Source organism: Mixophyes fleayi, chromosome 6, assembly GCF_038048845.1.
Source record: "Mixophyes fleayi isolate aMixFle1 chromosome 6, aMixFle1.hap1, whole genome shotgun sequence".
NCBI lineage: Eukaryota > Metazoa > Chordata > Amphibia > Anura > Limnodynastidae > Mixophyes > Mixophyes fleayi.
Window position 1 is genome coordinate 137602602 of NC_134407.1, and position 13975 is coordinate 137616576.

The following is a 13975-nucleotide window of genomic DNA, read 5'->3' on the forward strand; positions in this document are numbered from 1 at the left end:
TTCTCCACCCCTTTAACTCATTTGAATAATCCCATTCTTCAAAATGAAAGCTCTTCCTTACATGCCAGTGCAAAATAGGCATGCCCTATACTGTTTGTAAAATAAAGAATGGCTGAGTTCAGCAGGTCATTCAGATGTGGTGCCCTTTGTTGGTCAGGGCATTCAAGAGATTATGTATAATTCAGCTAAGAACACACATAGAGAATGAGGTGAGGCAGCTGGTTAGGAGCATCAGTGGAGGAAGAGGTTAATGAGAACAAATATCTCTTTCACAGCGCAGACGCTTTTTTTTTATTGGGGATGAAAGGGTGCGGGCAAGATCCGGAAGCTTTTGTGACAATGGTACAGATTCCATAGGAATGCATTATCCACTCCTAGCTTTCCCGTTGATATGTCAAAGTACTGCAAACAATACAAACAAGGGGCCTTTTGTTCTGGCTAAACTGTTCCTAATGATCCTCTCTGTAAACAGTTGCACCAGCTAAGCCCTAACAAGTCTTTCATTGAGGGCTCCTCTGAAAAGGGAAAACACAGCAGAATGTGATTGAGTAGATAGAGAGAGGCAGCAGAGATAGACAGAGAGTTTTAGATGGCTAGGATGGCAACGTTTTTGCCGACAATAGAGCTTTTCGATCTTTGATAAATCAGCCTCATAGATTCTTCTCTGAAAGTTGTATTTCTGTTTGAGGACAAATGTACAGTACAACTTCTTTTGTTCTGTGTGCTCTATGTAATTCTCAGTATCTGTTCTTATTCTGTATGGGCCTGATTTTGAGTTAGAAGCAAAGAAAAGGAGCAACTTTGCATTTGAACAAACCATGTTACAATGCAAAGGGTATAAATTGACTTATTTTTTTGCATTCAAGGGAAATACTGAAATACTGTCTGTTTTTTCATGTAGCACACAAATACTTGCTAGCTTTATTTTTACACTGAAATTAAAGTTGGTCTATGACAATCCGTATCCCAACTATAAATTTGTCTCTACGTTTAAAATTTACACCCCCCCAAGGCAACATCTGTTTGCCAAGGGGCAAATTTGCTCCTTTTCTTTGTTTTACTCCTAACTGAAAATCAGGCCTTATGTTTGCAAATCTGCACAGTGCCAACTATCTTATTCTGTGTTAAATGTAATTATTTTTATCTGTTCCTTTTCTGGCTATATGGATAATGACAAATTACTGTTCTTGTTCCGCATGCTTAATGCAATACATATTTTCAATTCAACTAAGTCTAAATATATTCATATTCAATTAAGTCTAAACATCGCGGATACGCGCGCCCACTGACAACAGGTTACCGCAACATCACGGATTTCCATGCGCACCCTATAAGGTTGCAAAGGGAAATCCGCGATGTTGCGATACCGTATTGTAACTTTACACGCGCAGCCGCACGTATCCGTGATGTCTAGACTAACTTGAATATGCCCCTCAGTGTCTTACCTTAATCTGTATGCATAGTCAAAGACACAACACTTATCTTGTGTTGTTTGTATAAAATTCTCTGTATATTTTTTCAATGTAAATATATGATAAACAGTACTTATGATCTGTTTGTTGGTGAGTTCTCAGTTTTTGTTGTTATTCATAATGCTTTATAAATTAAGTTGTAGCATCTCTGAACAGAACCCTCTGTGGGGTTTATAGACTGTGAAATGTCTCTAGAAATTGTGTTTGTTTTATATATATATATATATATATATATATATATATATACACACACACACACACACACACACAATGTTTTCTTGTGTTTTTATGCTTTTCAAAATGGCTATATATTTTTGTTTTACGACTATGTAAATAGACTTCTCACAGTGGAGACAGGCATTTTAGCACGTGATAAAATGGTCTAACTGAAGTTCTCAGAAGAAGTTTAGAACTCCTGGGAATCTTGTCCTTGTTAAAACAGTCCTGATGTTTTAATGGCAGATCCAAGGGCCTAAAACCTCAGAGCAATGACCCGTGATGTTTCTCTATTGCCCCAGCCCTACTTATACCAACATTTAATAGACTTGCTGCAGTGAACTAGAGTCGCCCATCCATACAACATCTTTTCTAGCCGTTTTAAGTCTTTCTTTTGTAATTTTAGGTATGTAAAGCACTTGCATTTTTCCTTTAATTGTTTTCCGAGGGGTTTTATCCCCTCTGACCTTCAGGTTATCCCCTCACTCATTTGAATGTTTGTTTTTTCCATATTTAGTTTTATATCTGCATGAACTTGACAGTTACAGGTTTATTTAAGTTGGATGAAATGTTTCCTTTAGATGTTTTTTCCACACATGAATTCTTTGGTTTAAACACTGCCAGATATGCTTCAATGTTGTTAATATGATTAATAATTACTAAATTGCAATGCGGCCCTCCTTATAATTCATACAAGCAGTCACTGCAGTAGCCAGCTTTGGTTGGCTAGCTTGATTCCAGAAAGACCAAAATCAAGTCACTGTGGGTATGGTGGGGTAAGGCTGGTTTATTAGATGCAAGACCTCCCCAAAAGATTACTCCAAACTTCCACCAATGCAATCATCCACAATGCTAAGAAGCCCTCTTCATGGCCACCCTCATGTCCCCCTATACCATGGGCAAGGGTTCTATAAGACTAAAGGCAAACATTTGCAGAAATATAACAAAAAACACACAACCATGCTTGGAAACTTGTTTATTTCTATTTCCCCTTCTTTACCCTTTCTTTAATCTCCGGTCTTCCTTGCTCCTTGGTGCATCTCAGTGATCATTTGACCAATAGGCATTTCTCTACTACCACAATGGTACAGGTACGGGGCTGGGGATGCTACTTATTACAACTTCCAGCATACAGTCTTTACTATCCCTGTAGTTCCAGACATAAATCCATGGCAACTATGAAACTGAGTTTTTCTAACTTTTTGAGGAAGAAATGTGCTTTCCTTACCAGTTTCCTGGGAAATATTTTTTTTTTTTAACTATACCTCCCAAGTTTTTAACCATAAATGTTGTGCATACGCAGTAGCATTGGCTGAGACCCTGACCAGCAACAACCTCAGGGGCGGGCTGGCCCGGGTAGGCAGGGGGGCAGCGCCCCCCCGGGCCACTCAGTCAGACCGCTATTAGGGCCGTGGGGTTGGCCGGCCGGTCACCCCCCGGATGCAATATACCACATTTTCACCGGCGGCCGCATCTGATGTGAGCCCGCGCCTGAACAATCTGAATCTAAAGCAGCATAAGCAGCTTACATAGAGGTTTCCCTAAATCACATATGGATTATTCACACTGGATTCCTGAATATTTTTGTTTGCCAATTTTACACTTCGCTTTTTCCATCTATGCATCCGTTACAGTCACTTACAACATGTTCACTACATGCATCTGTGCGCAAATGCCAAGTTTGCTGGCACTTAAAATCATTATGCCCACTTGTGCATACCTGCCAACCATATGCGAACAAGATGGCTTCTTTCTGGGTGCAAATGGAGACAGAAATTACATTTCAATGCTAGATGTATCTAGCTACCCTCTTGCTCTTTAACTGGTGCTGCTCAGACTTGTAAAACCATTACAGTAAATGTGAATATTTCATCTGAAGGGCAGACACAGGTCAATCTTGGGAGGTATTTCTTTGCTAAGTCGTAATATTTGCAGTTAGCATATGAATTGGTCCAAAGTTGTCATTAAGTGTTCCTATCAGTAAAGTTTTGCATGCAGTCGGAATAAGTTAAACAAAGTTGTTCACACAGAACTAGCACACAATTACTAGTTAATTACACATATAGCTGACACTTGAATGAAATATATCAATTTTCTACTATTAGTCGCCATGTTTGTATCATTTTAACAGAGAAAGCTGAGGGCCTAGTAATCTGCTGATGGTTGTAGCGCTAAGTCGTTAATGGAGCGTAGTTGTGTTTTATAAACACTTGAGAGCTTTCCCCATGAGACACATTGCCTGGAGCAGTTAGCATATTGTCAGAATTAAGTGTTCTTTGCTTTGGACTCACAAATAGGGTTTGAATGTGGTCAATTAGAAAGACCCCAAAAACATTTTAAATTTCTCTTCCATTTTTTTTTTCTGGCTACATCTTACAGGAGGCCTTACCAGGAGCCTGCACTACATAAAAGAGCTATGAAAAGCAGTGTCCTTTTTTATATAAATTTGTCCAGCAACAGTTTTATGTCCGCTTTCATTGCCATACATTGTAAGTCCACACTAGCATTGTATGCCAGTCTATAAAATGAGGAACCCCTTATAGCGCATTCTCCACTCCTTCTAATTTATTTAAATAATCCCAAGCAAAATGTAATAGAATTGTTTCCATTCAATTGCAAAAGCAGGCACTTCTGATCTTCTAAATTCATTCCAACAGCAGCTGTCATCTTAGCCTACAAAGCTATGCACTTTCCTGTTAACGCAATTATAGGTATGTGACATGAAACAAATGTTTTGGGTCTGTACTTTTGCAGTATACTAAATGACCTATTTCCAGTGCAGGTGTCAGGGACACACAGGAACTCCGGCTTTAAAAAGTCAGTTTGGTCTGACACTACCTATACTGGAGGTGCGTAATTTAAAATACAATAGGTGTTCACCAGGAATCTCTGTAAGGAGGAGTTTGGGCTTTTCTGCTATCTTTTTTTTTTTTTGAAAGGTAAATTTTTATTAAAGTTTTTCAAAACAACATAAGTGTGAAAGTGAGACATCATATAACATATATGTGAAACATTTCACTTTAAGTAACAGAAATGCATATTAAAGAAAACTCACAACAGTACATAGTAAATTAGCATGTTACTGTAAAGAAACAAATATGTTGTTTTTCTTATTTTTGTTGTTTTGGGGGTAGGGGGAAGACAAACAATGGGGGAAGGGGGATGTGGGGAAGAAAAAGAGGGGGGGGAAGAAGAGTTTATCACCCATTATTCCCTGTATCAGATGGCGAAGAGGAAAAATAGTGACATACTTGGCAGTAAGGAGGTATAATCAAACTGTCTATGACTACCATTTAAAAGTGTAAGACGTTCCAAGCCTCCAATATTCATAGTTTATGGGAGCGGGTGAGTGTCAGACGGTTGTTAATGGGGGTTCAGCATTGAAATGGTTCGTCCATGGAGACCATGTATTTTGGAAATTTTCTGGTTTATCTTTAAGAACAGCTGTAATGCTTTCCATTCTGTAAATTGACCAAATTTTGCTAATGGTAGTTGAGAGCGAGGGGGGGGGGGGTGGCAGTATTTTTCCAGTGAGCTGCAATCAAACATTTAGCTGCATTCAGTATATGTCCAATGAGTTTTTTGTGTGGGTCGGGTGACGTCAGGGAGCCGTCTGGGAAGAAGGGAGTAGAGAGGGGAATCGGGCATCTTAACCTGTGTCGCAGATTTAATTAGCTTATGAATTTGCTTCCAGTAAGACTGCAGTCTAGGGCAACTCCACCAAACGTGCAACAGGGTACCCCGCAGTCCGCAACTCCTCCAACATCGATCACTGGAAGCAGGAAAGATAGCATGTAGACGGGAGGGGACTAAATACCATCTGTAATAAATTTTACATGAATTTTCCTTTATTCTCACCGAAATTGATGTTTTAGCTACATTAGTTCTAATGTTTGACCATTCTTTTGGTGTCAGGGTCTCCCCAGTGTCCCGCTCCCAAGCCAACTCGTGCGGCTCTTTATCCAGCTGACCAAAACCATTAATCAGCTGGTAAACAGTGGATATTAAACCTCTAGTAATGGTAGATGACCGACATAGAGATTCTAAGGCCGAGCAATGATCTGAAGGGGGAGGAGTTCTTAGGGAACCATAAAAATGCCTAAGCTGCAGGTATTGATAAAAAAATATTCGCGGCAATCCTAGTCTTTTCTGCAATTCTGAAAACGTAGGGAACACCCTCATTGGGGCTAGATCCCAGGCAAAGAGTAGATTGTGTGAGGTCCAATGATGGAACGTTCTGTGATCTAGGCCTGGTTCAAATTTTTTATTCTTCCAGAGCGGGACAAGAAGCGGAAATTTAGATAACATCTTATAGGCTCTAGTCACTTGGTCCCAGATTGAAACAGAAAAACGGGCTGAGGGTAGTTGGGCTAAGCGTCTTGTCCTATGTTGGGGTGAGATCCAAAGCAAGGAGTATGGGGAGTATAATTGAAGTATATCTGATTCAATGTGGGTCCATACTCTGTAATGAGGAGGTGAGTGCCAAAGGATACATTGAGACATATGTGTAGCTTGATAATATTTTAATATGTTTGAAAGCCCTAGTCCTCCAGCGGTCTGGTGCTTAAAGAGGATACGCATTCGTACTCTAGGCTTACGTCCTGCCCATACAAATTTGGAAATAATCTGCTGTATATGTTTAAGGGTATGCAAAGGAACCTGAATTGGGAGAGTTTGCCATAGATACAATAACCTGGGTAATATATTCATTTTGACAGAAGCCATACGGCCAATCCATGAAATGTGAAATTTATTCCATTGGGATAGGTCATTTCTAATTGTGTAAAGGAGTCTGGGAAAAATAGTTTTTAGTTAAATAGACTCCTAAGTATTTAATCTTACTATGCTGCCATCTAAAATTAAAATTGGCCTTAAGCGATTGGATAATGTGTTGGGGAGTGTTTAAATCTAAGATTTCCGATTTATCGGCATTTATTTTATAGTTTGAGAGTGAGCTATATGATTTAATTTCATTAAAAAGGTTGGGCAGGGAGATATGTGGCCTAGAGAGCGTTAGTATAACATCATCAGCATATAATGCTATCTTATGGTCCCTAGTACTCGTGGGGATGCCTGTGATGTCCGGGTTATTCCTAATCTTGGCTGCCAAAGGTTCCATAACAAGGGCGAAAAGTAGGGGGGATAAAGGACAACCCTGTTGGGTGCCATTATTTATACTAAAGGGAGAGGAAGTGAGACCATTAGCTAGAACCGAGGCTGTGGGGTTATGGTATAATGCAGATATTCCCTTACAAAAAGCTCCCTGGATCCCCATGCTCACCAAGGTTTGCTGCATGAAGGGCCAGGCCACTCTATAAAAAGCTTTCTCAGCATCTAGAGCGACCACCAAAGCAGGGAGAGACGTGTGATTAGCCCAGTGGATTAGATCTATTACTCTTCTGGTGTTATCTGAGGCTTGTCTTCCCGGAACAAATCTTACTTGATCGGGGTGGATCAGTGAGGGGAGAACAGGGCCCAATCTATTGGCTAGTATTTTAGCAAAAAGCTTTAAATCCACATTAAGAAGAGATATGGGTCTGTAATTGCCTGCCTCAGTGGGGTCTCTGTCCGGCTTAGGTATCACTACAATCCCTGCTCCGGTGGTGGCTCCATCAAATTTGCCTCCCTCCAAAATCGTTCCAAACAATCCCGTAAGCATGGGTACCAGCTGGCGGGAGAATTTCTTGTAATAAATTGCAGAAAATCCATCTGGGCCTAGGGCAGACTGACGCTTTAAAGTTTTGATGGCATCAGAGACTTCCTCTGATGTAATATCTGCATTGAGGGATGCCATTTGAGTTCTAGTGAGTTTAGGTAATCGGCAAGAATGAAGATAGTTCTTAATGTTTGCTTTAAGTTGGGCCGGATCACCTATTCTAAGATGCAAATTATACAGCGAGGCGTAGTAATCCCTAAAGCGCTGCGCTATCTTTTTAGGGTCGTGACCCCGCAGAATCTTTCACTGATATTATTCTGTTTCGAGTACGTCGGGCGCGGAGTTTTCTGCTATCTTTATGCAGGTCGCTGCCGCTGTACAGGTACCAGATATGACCCGCAGGTAAGTGGAGTAAAAATTATATATCAGAGGTATATACTGTAAGAATATTCCAGGAATACAACGAGTTGCTGAAGCGCACCAGGAATACAGTGAATGGCTGCAGATACCAGGAATGTAGCAGGACAGATAGAATTACCAGGAACACTCTGGAACAGGTGGCATTATCAGGAACACACTGGAACAGATGGAAACATTGAATTTGACAGCAGATAAGAACCACTTGGCCCATCTATTCTGCCAAATTTTAAGCTATGGTAACCTTAAACCCTATTTGATCCTTTATTCTTTGAAAGGATATCTTCATGTTTATACCAAGCATGTTTAAATTGCTGTACTGTATTTGCCTCAACCACCTCTGATGGTAGGCTATTTCATTTATCCACTACCCTTTCTGTGCAGTAGTTATTCCTTAAATTTCCTCTGAACGTACTCCAGTTTCAGTGCATGTCCTCCTGTTCTAATACTTATTTTCCTTTGAAGAATGTTTCCCTCCTGTACCTTGTTAAAACCCTTGATATATTAAAAAATATAAAAATTGTTTTGGCTCTGTATTTTTGCAGTTTACTATATTACATACTCCCAGTTCAGGTGACAGCGACACACGGGAATTTCGGCTTTGAACAGTCATTCTGGTCTGACACTACCATTTCTGAAGGTGCATAACTTAATATACGATAGCAGGGCTTTTCTGCTATCCCCACGCAGGTTGCTGCTCTCTGTACAGGTACCAGATATATACCAGGTATAAAATGGGTTGCTGAAAACACCAGGAATACAGCGAATGGCTGCAGGTACAAGGAATCTAGCAGTACAGATGGAATTACCAGAAACACTCTGAACCAGATGGAATTGCCAGGAACACACTGGACCTGATGGAATGGCCAGGAACACACTGGAACAGATGAAATGGCCAGTAACACACTGGAACAGATGGAATAACCAGGAACACACTGGAACAGAAGATATACCAGGGACACACTGGAACAAGTGTTGGGAATTAGCGGCAAAAGATTTCATAAACTGGCACCTTGTTGCAGTCACCGGTGCCTTATATAGTGTGGAGGTAAATAGAGGGCAGGTAGGCAAGATCTAGGAGAGCGAAGGTTTCTTAAATTGCGGTGGTGGAGAAGAAGGAAGCTCACAGAGCCACCTGAGCAAATGAGTGGAGCTTGTCAAACCCTGGTAAGTAAACTGGAAGGTCCGGGACGTAACGGTAGGCAGACATTTTATGGTTTGAACTAATTTTTCTGAAAATGCAACCGCATACCTCTCAACGGTCCTGATCTAGGAGAGACAGTACTGATTTAAGAGGGCTGTCCCGCCTTTCCAAGAATTAGGACTGTTGTCTCGACCGCTGTTTCCCCCTCACTACTCACTGATAGAGGCTTTGTGAATGACCAAACAGCATCCTATTGAATGTAACTGATAGCTCTATCTTAGAGATGTCACGAGCCGCGGCGGTACACACAGCCACCGCGGCTCGCTTCCCGTGCACCCTGGCTTCCCGGCCATCACCATGACGACCAGGACGTCACTTCCTCCCAACTCCCGACCGTTGCCGAGGCAACGGTCGGACGCCCGGCAGTGTAGCGCCGCGTCCCGGCAACAGGGGACAGCCGGGCGCGTGCGCAGAAATACTTAATAGCCTGGTGGCTATCTGGCCTTAATTTATTAATTAGCCAGCCCCTGGGTCTGCTTGCAGAGCTAGGCTCTGATTGGTCCACCTGTATATTTAAGGCAGTGAGTTCTGCAAACTCACTGCCGGTTATAGTTCTGTATCCAGTCTGCTAAGCCTGCTCTCTGCCTTGTTCCTGTCTATTAGACTTGCTGTTGTTTTCCCGTGTATGACCCTTGGCTTGGATTTGGACTTTGCTTGTGAACCTCGTGACCCTGACCTCTGGCTTGAATACCGACCTCCCTGCCTGCTCGTGACCCCTGACCTCAGCTTGTTTATTGGTACCGTTGTCTGCTGCCGGCCCCTGACCTCTGCTTGGATTCCACTCCGCTTGACTGGGTTCTCCCCAGCCGGTACACACTTCACGACCCTCTGTCAGTCCGCAGCCCAGTCTGTCCCCACCATCAAGGGCTCCAGTGAACACCTGACTGGCAGAGTAGACTCCGGGTTGTTTTGTGCCGGTTGGAGGGGTTCCTAACATTATAACCGGCCTAAAAACAGACGTTCCGGAGACGAAGTTTGAGATGGATGGAAGCGGAACTTCACCGTCTCCGGCGCAAGCCCTAGCGGGCCATGTGGAGTCCCTGTACCAAATGATCCAGGGATTGTCTGACCATTTGTCTGTTCAAGAAGAGGCTGCGAAAACCTCACAACCCACTCCAAGTTCTACCTGTGAACCTAAAATGAACTTACCGGATCGGTTCTCCGGAAATAGATCCCTATTCCGGAATTTTAGAGAGAGCTGCAAGCTCTATTTCCGGTTGAGACCCCGTTCCTCTGGTTCCGAGCAGCAATGAGTTGGGATTATCATTTCCCTCCTACAGGGTAACCCCCAGTCCTGGGCCTTTTCCTTGCCGCAGACCAGTCCTGCCATGCAGTCCGTGGACACCTTCTTCGAGGCATTAGGTCTATTATATGATGACCCGGATCGAATGGCCTCCGCTGAAGCCCATCTACAGGCCTTGAAACAAGGCCGGCGCTCGGCAGAGGAATACTGCGCTGACTTTCGTAGATGGTCATCCGACAGTTGATGGAATGACCCTGCCTTACGTAGTCAGTTTCGCCTAGGCCTGTCGGAACAGATTAAAGACTCTTTGGTGCAATACCCGACTCCTACCTCATTGGAGGAACTGATGCACCTCGCCATTAAAATTGACAGGAGATTTAAGGAAAGGAAGTCTGAGAAGGAGGCATCTTCTTTTCCATCTGCCCTGATTCCTGCTACCACGGATGGTGAGGAGCCCATGCAATTGGGAGCGTACCGTCTCTCCCCCGAGGAAAGAGATAGGAGGCGATCACAAGGCCTATGTCTCTATTGTGGCACTAAGGGCCATTTCTCCTGTTCCTGCCCTAATAAGCCGGGAAAAGAGCATGCCTAGGGAATGAGGGGAGACTTCACCTAGGTCTGCAAATTGTTTCCCCAAAAAATGCTGTATTAATTCCTGCACGGCTCACGTCCAGTTCTGGATCTGTGGACCTGTCGGCCTTCATTGACAGCGGAGCTGCGGGCAACTTCCTCGACATCGGGTTTGCCCGCTCTGCTGGAATTCCGATGGTAAAGCTCAAATCCGCCATTACTGTATGTGGCCTAGATGAGAGTCCTTTGCCTGGTGGCAAGATTACCTGGGAGACCCCAATGTTACAGTTGAACATTGGAGCTCTCCATTCTGAGTCTATTACATTCTTCCTTATCGAATGTCCGTCAGTTCCTTTGATTCTGGGCCATCCTTGGCTTTCCTGTCACAACCCTGTTGTGGATTGGGAGAAAGGAGAAATTGTTCAGTGGAGCTCGTCTTGTTCACAGTCTTGCTTGACACTGCCTCTGCGGATGATCCAGTCTATTTCGGAGCAACTTCCCTCACCATACCACGAGTTCTGGGATGTGTTTTCCAAGAAAGCTGCGGATACCTTACCACCTCACCGTGACTTCAACTGCGCCATCGAGCTCATACCTGGTTCCAAGTTACCCAAGGGATGTTTATATTCTCTCTCGGGTCCCGAAACCAAGTCCATGCAGGATTATATTGAGGAGAATTTGGAAAAGGGCTTCATCAGACCATCCAAATCTCCAGTAGGAGCTGGATGTTTTTTTGTGTCTAAAAAAATTAAGACCCTGTATTGACTACAGAGGATTGAACCTCATCACAGTCAAAAACACCTATCCACTCCCTCTCATCTCCGTTTTGTTCGCTCAGTTAAGAGGTGCAACCATCTTCACCAAAATCGATCTTCGGGGGGCATATAACCTCATACGGATCAGAGAAGAAGATGAGTGAAAGACGGCATTCAATACGCTTTCTGGCCACTATGAATATCTGGTCATGCTGTTTGGCCTCAGTAATGCACCTGCTGTGTTTCAAGATCTGATTAATGAAGTGCTACGGGAGTTCCTTGATTGTTTCGTGGTTGTCTATTTAGACGATATTCTCATCTATTCAAAGTCATTAACTGTACATCGGGGTCACGTCAAACAGGTCCTACAGAAATTGCGAGAATACCACCTTTACGCCAAATTAGAAACGTGTGAGTTTGAGGTGCAGAAGGTATCCTTCCTAGGTTATGTAATTTCTTCGGAAGGGTTCTCCATGGATCCAACCAAGGTCCAAGCTATCCTGGATTGGGTGCGACCAAATAATCTCAAAGCGGTGCAGAGGTTCCTGGGCTTTGCCAATTATTATAGAAGATTCATTCGTGGCTTTGCTGATATTGTGGCTCCTATTGTCACCCTGACCCGCAAAGGAATGGATTCCACTAATTGGTCGCCTCAAGCAATAGCTGCATTTGAAAGCTTGAAAAAGGCCTTTGTATCCGCTCAGGTCCTTAGACACCCAGATCCTAAAAAACCATTTGTTCTTGAGGTCGACGCCTCTGATGTCGGTGCTGGTGCTATTTTGTCTCAGAAGGACTCTCATTTTTACCGTCTGCATTCATGTGCTTACTTTTCTCGCAAGTTCTCTTCGGCAGAAGCCAACTATGATGTGGGTAACCGAGAACTATTGGCAATTAAGTGGGCCTTTGAGGAGTGGCGTCATTGGCTGGAGGGTGCTACTCATCAGATTTCCGTTATTACGGATCATAAAAACCTACAATATATTCAGTCGGCCAAACGTCTGAACCCCAGACAGGCCCGTTGGTTGCTGTTCTTCACTCAATTCGATTTTGTGATCACCTAACGACCAGGTTCTAAGAATGTCCGACCAGATGCTCTGTCCAGAAGCTTCTTGGCAAATCATGTTCCAATTACGAACCCAGAACCTATCATTTCCTCTTCCATAATCCACGCTGGCTTAACCCAAGACCTGAGCGTTACACTCCAAAGGTTTCAAAGGATAGCCCCTGATAATACACCGGAGGGACGTTTATTTGTGCCGGTTCATTTAAGGAAGGCGGTTCTTGCAGAAGCTCACAATAGTAAGACTGCCGGACATCCCGGAATCCGGAAAACGTTGGAAGTCTTATCCCGTACTGTATGGTGGCCACCGTTACCTATTGATGTCAGGAGTTAGGTTCTCTCTTGCGAGGGTTGTGCCAGGAATAAAGTTCCCAGGAATCGTCCGGTAGGTCAGTTGATTCCATTGCCCGTTCCTTCAAAACCCTAGACTCATTTGTCCATGGACTTTATAGTCGATCTGCTACTCTCTGCAGGACACAACACCATATGGGTTGTAGTAGATCGATTTAGCAAGATGTCTCACTTCATACCATTAACCAGGCTCCCTAGTGCTCGAAATCTGGCTCTCCTGTTCATCCAGCACATATTCCGCCTCCATGGTCTTCCGGTTGACATTGTTTCGGACCGTGGGTCCCAGTTCATAGCGCAATTCTGGAAATCCTTCTGTTCCCTTCTTGGCATCAAGGTCAGTCTTTCATCTGCATACCACCCTCAGTCTAATGGGCAACCAGTCCTTAGAGCAGTTCCTGCATTGTTACACTTCGGAGTTTCACGACAACTGGTCCTCCTTGTTACCCTGGGCGGAGTTTGCCTATAATAATTCGTGTCATGCATCCACTCAAATTTCTCCATTTTACTGCAATTTTGGTTATCATCCCAGATCCAATTCCCTGTCTCAAGTCCGCTGGTATTCCGGAAATTCGTTCCACAGCCAGGGATCTCAAGGTCACCTGGAGGAAGTTACAGTCATCATTGAAACGAGCCTCATTCTTTGCAAAAAAAAATTCGGACCGTCACCGTACCACCTGCTCCCTTAAAGTGGGCCAGAAAGTGTGGCTGTCCACACGCAATATTAGGCTCCGACAGCCTTGCAGGAAACTGGGGCCTAAATTCATCGGTCCTTTCCCCATTATCAAGCAGATCAATGCTGTAGCTTTCAGATTGAAAATTCCTGCTTCGTTGAGGATCCTCAACACGTTCCATTGCTCCCTCCTTAAGCCTGTGTTATACTCTAATCTATCTCAATCGTTAAGTTCGCCTGTGCAGAATAGGAACAAACCACAGAGTTATACCATCCAGAAGATTCTCGACTCTAAAAGAGTGCAGGGGCAGGTGCACTTTCTAGTACAGTGGAAAAATCGTGGACTAGAAGAGCGGTCCTG

At 43.6% G+C, this 13975-nt stretch overlaps 1 protein-coding gene across 7 annotated transcripts in view; it reads left to right on the forward strand.

The window, feature by feature from the left end:
* SPO11 (SPO11 initiator of meiotic double strand breaks) overlaps positions 1–13975 on the forward strand; it is a 101545-nt gene that overhangs the window by 5606 nt on the left and 81964 nt on the right. The gene's annotated exons all lie outside the window — the stretch shown is intronic.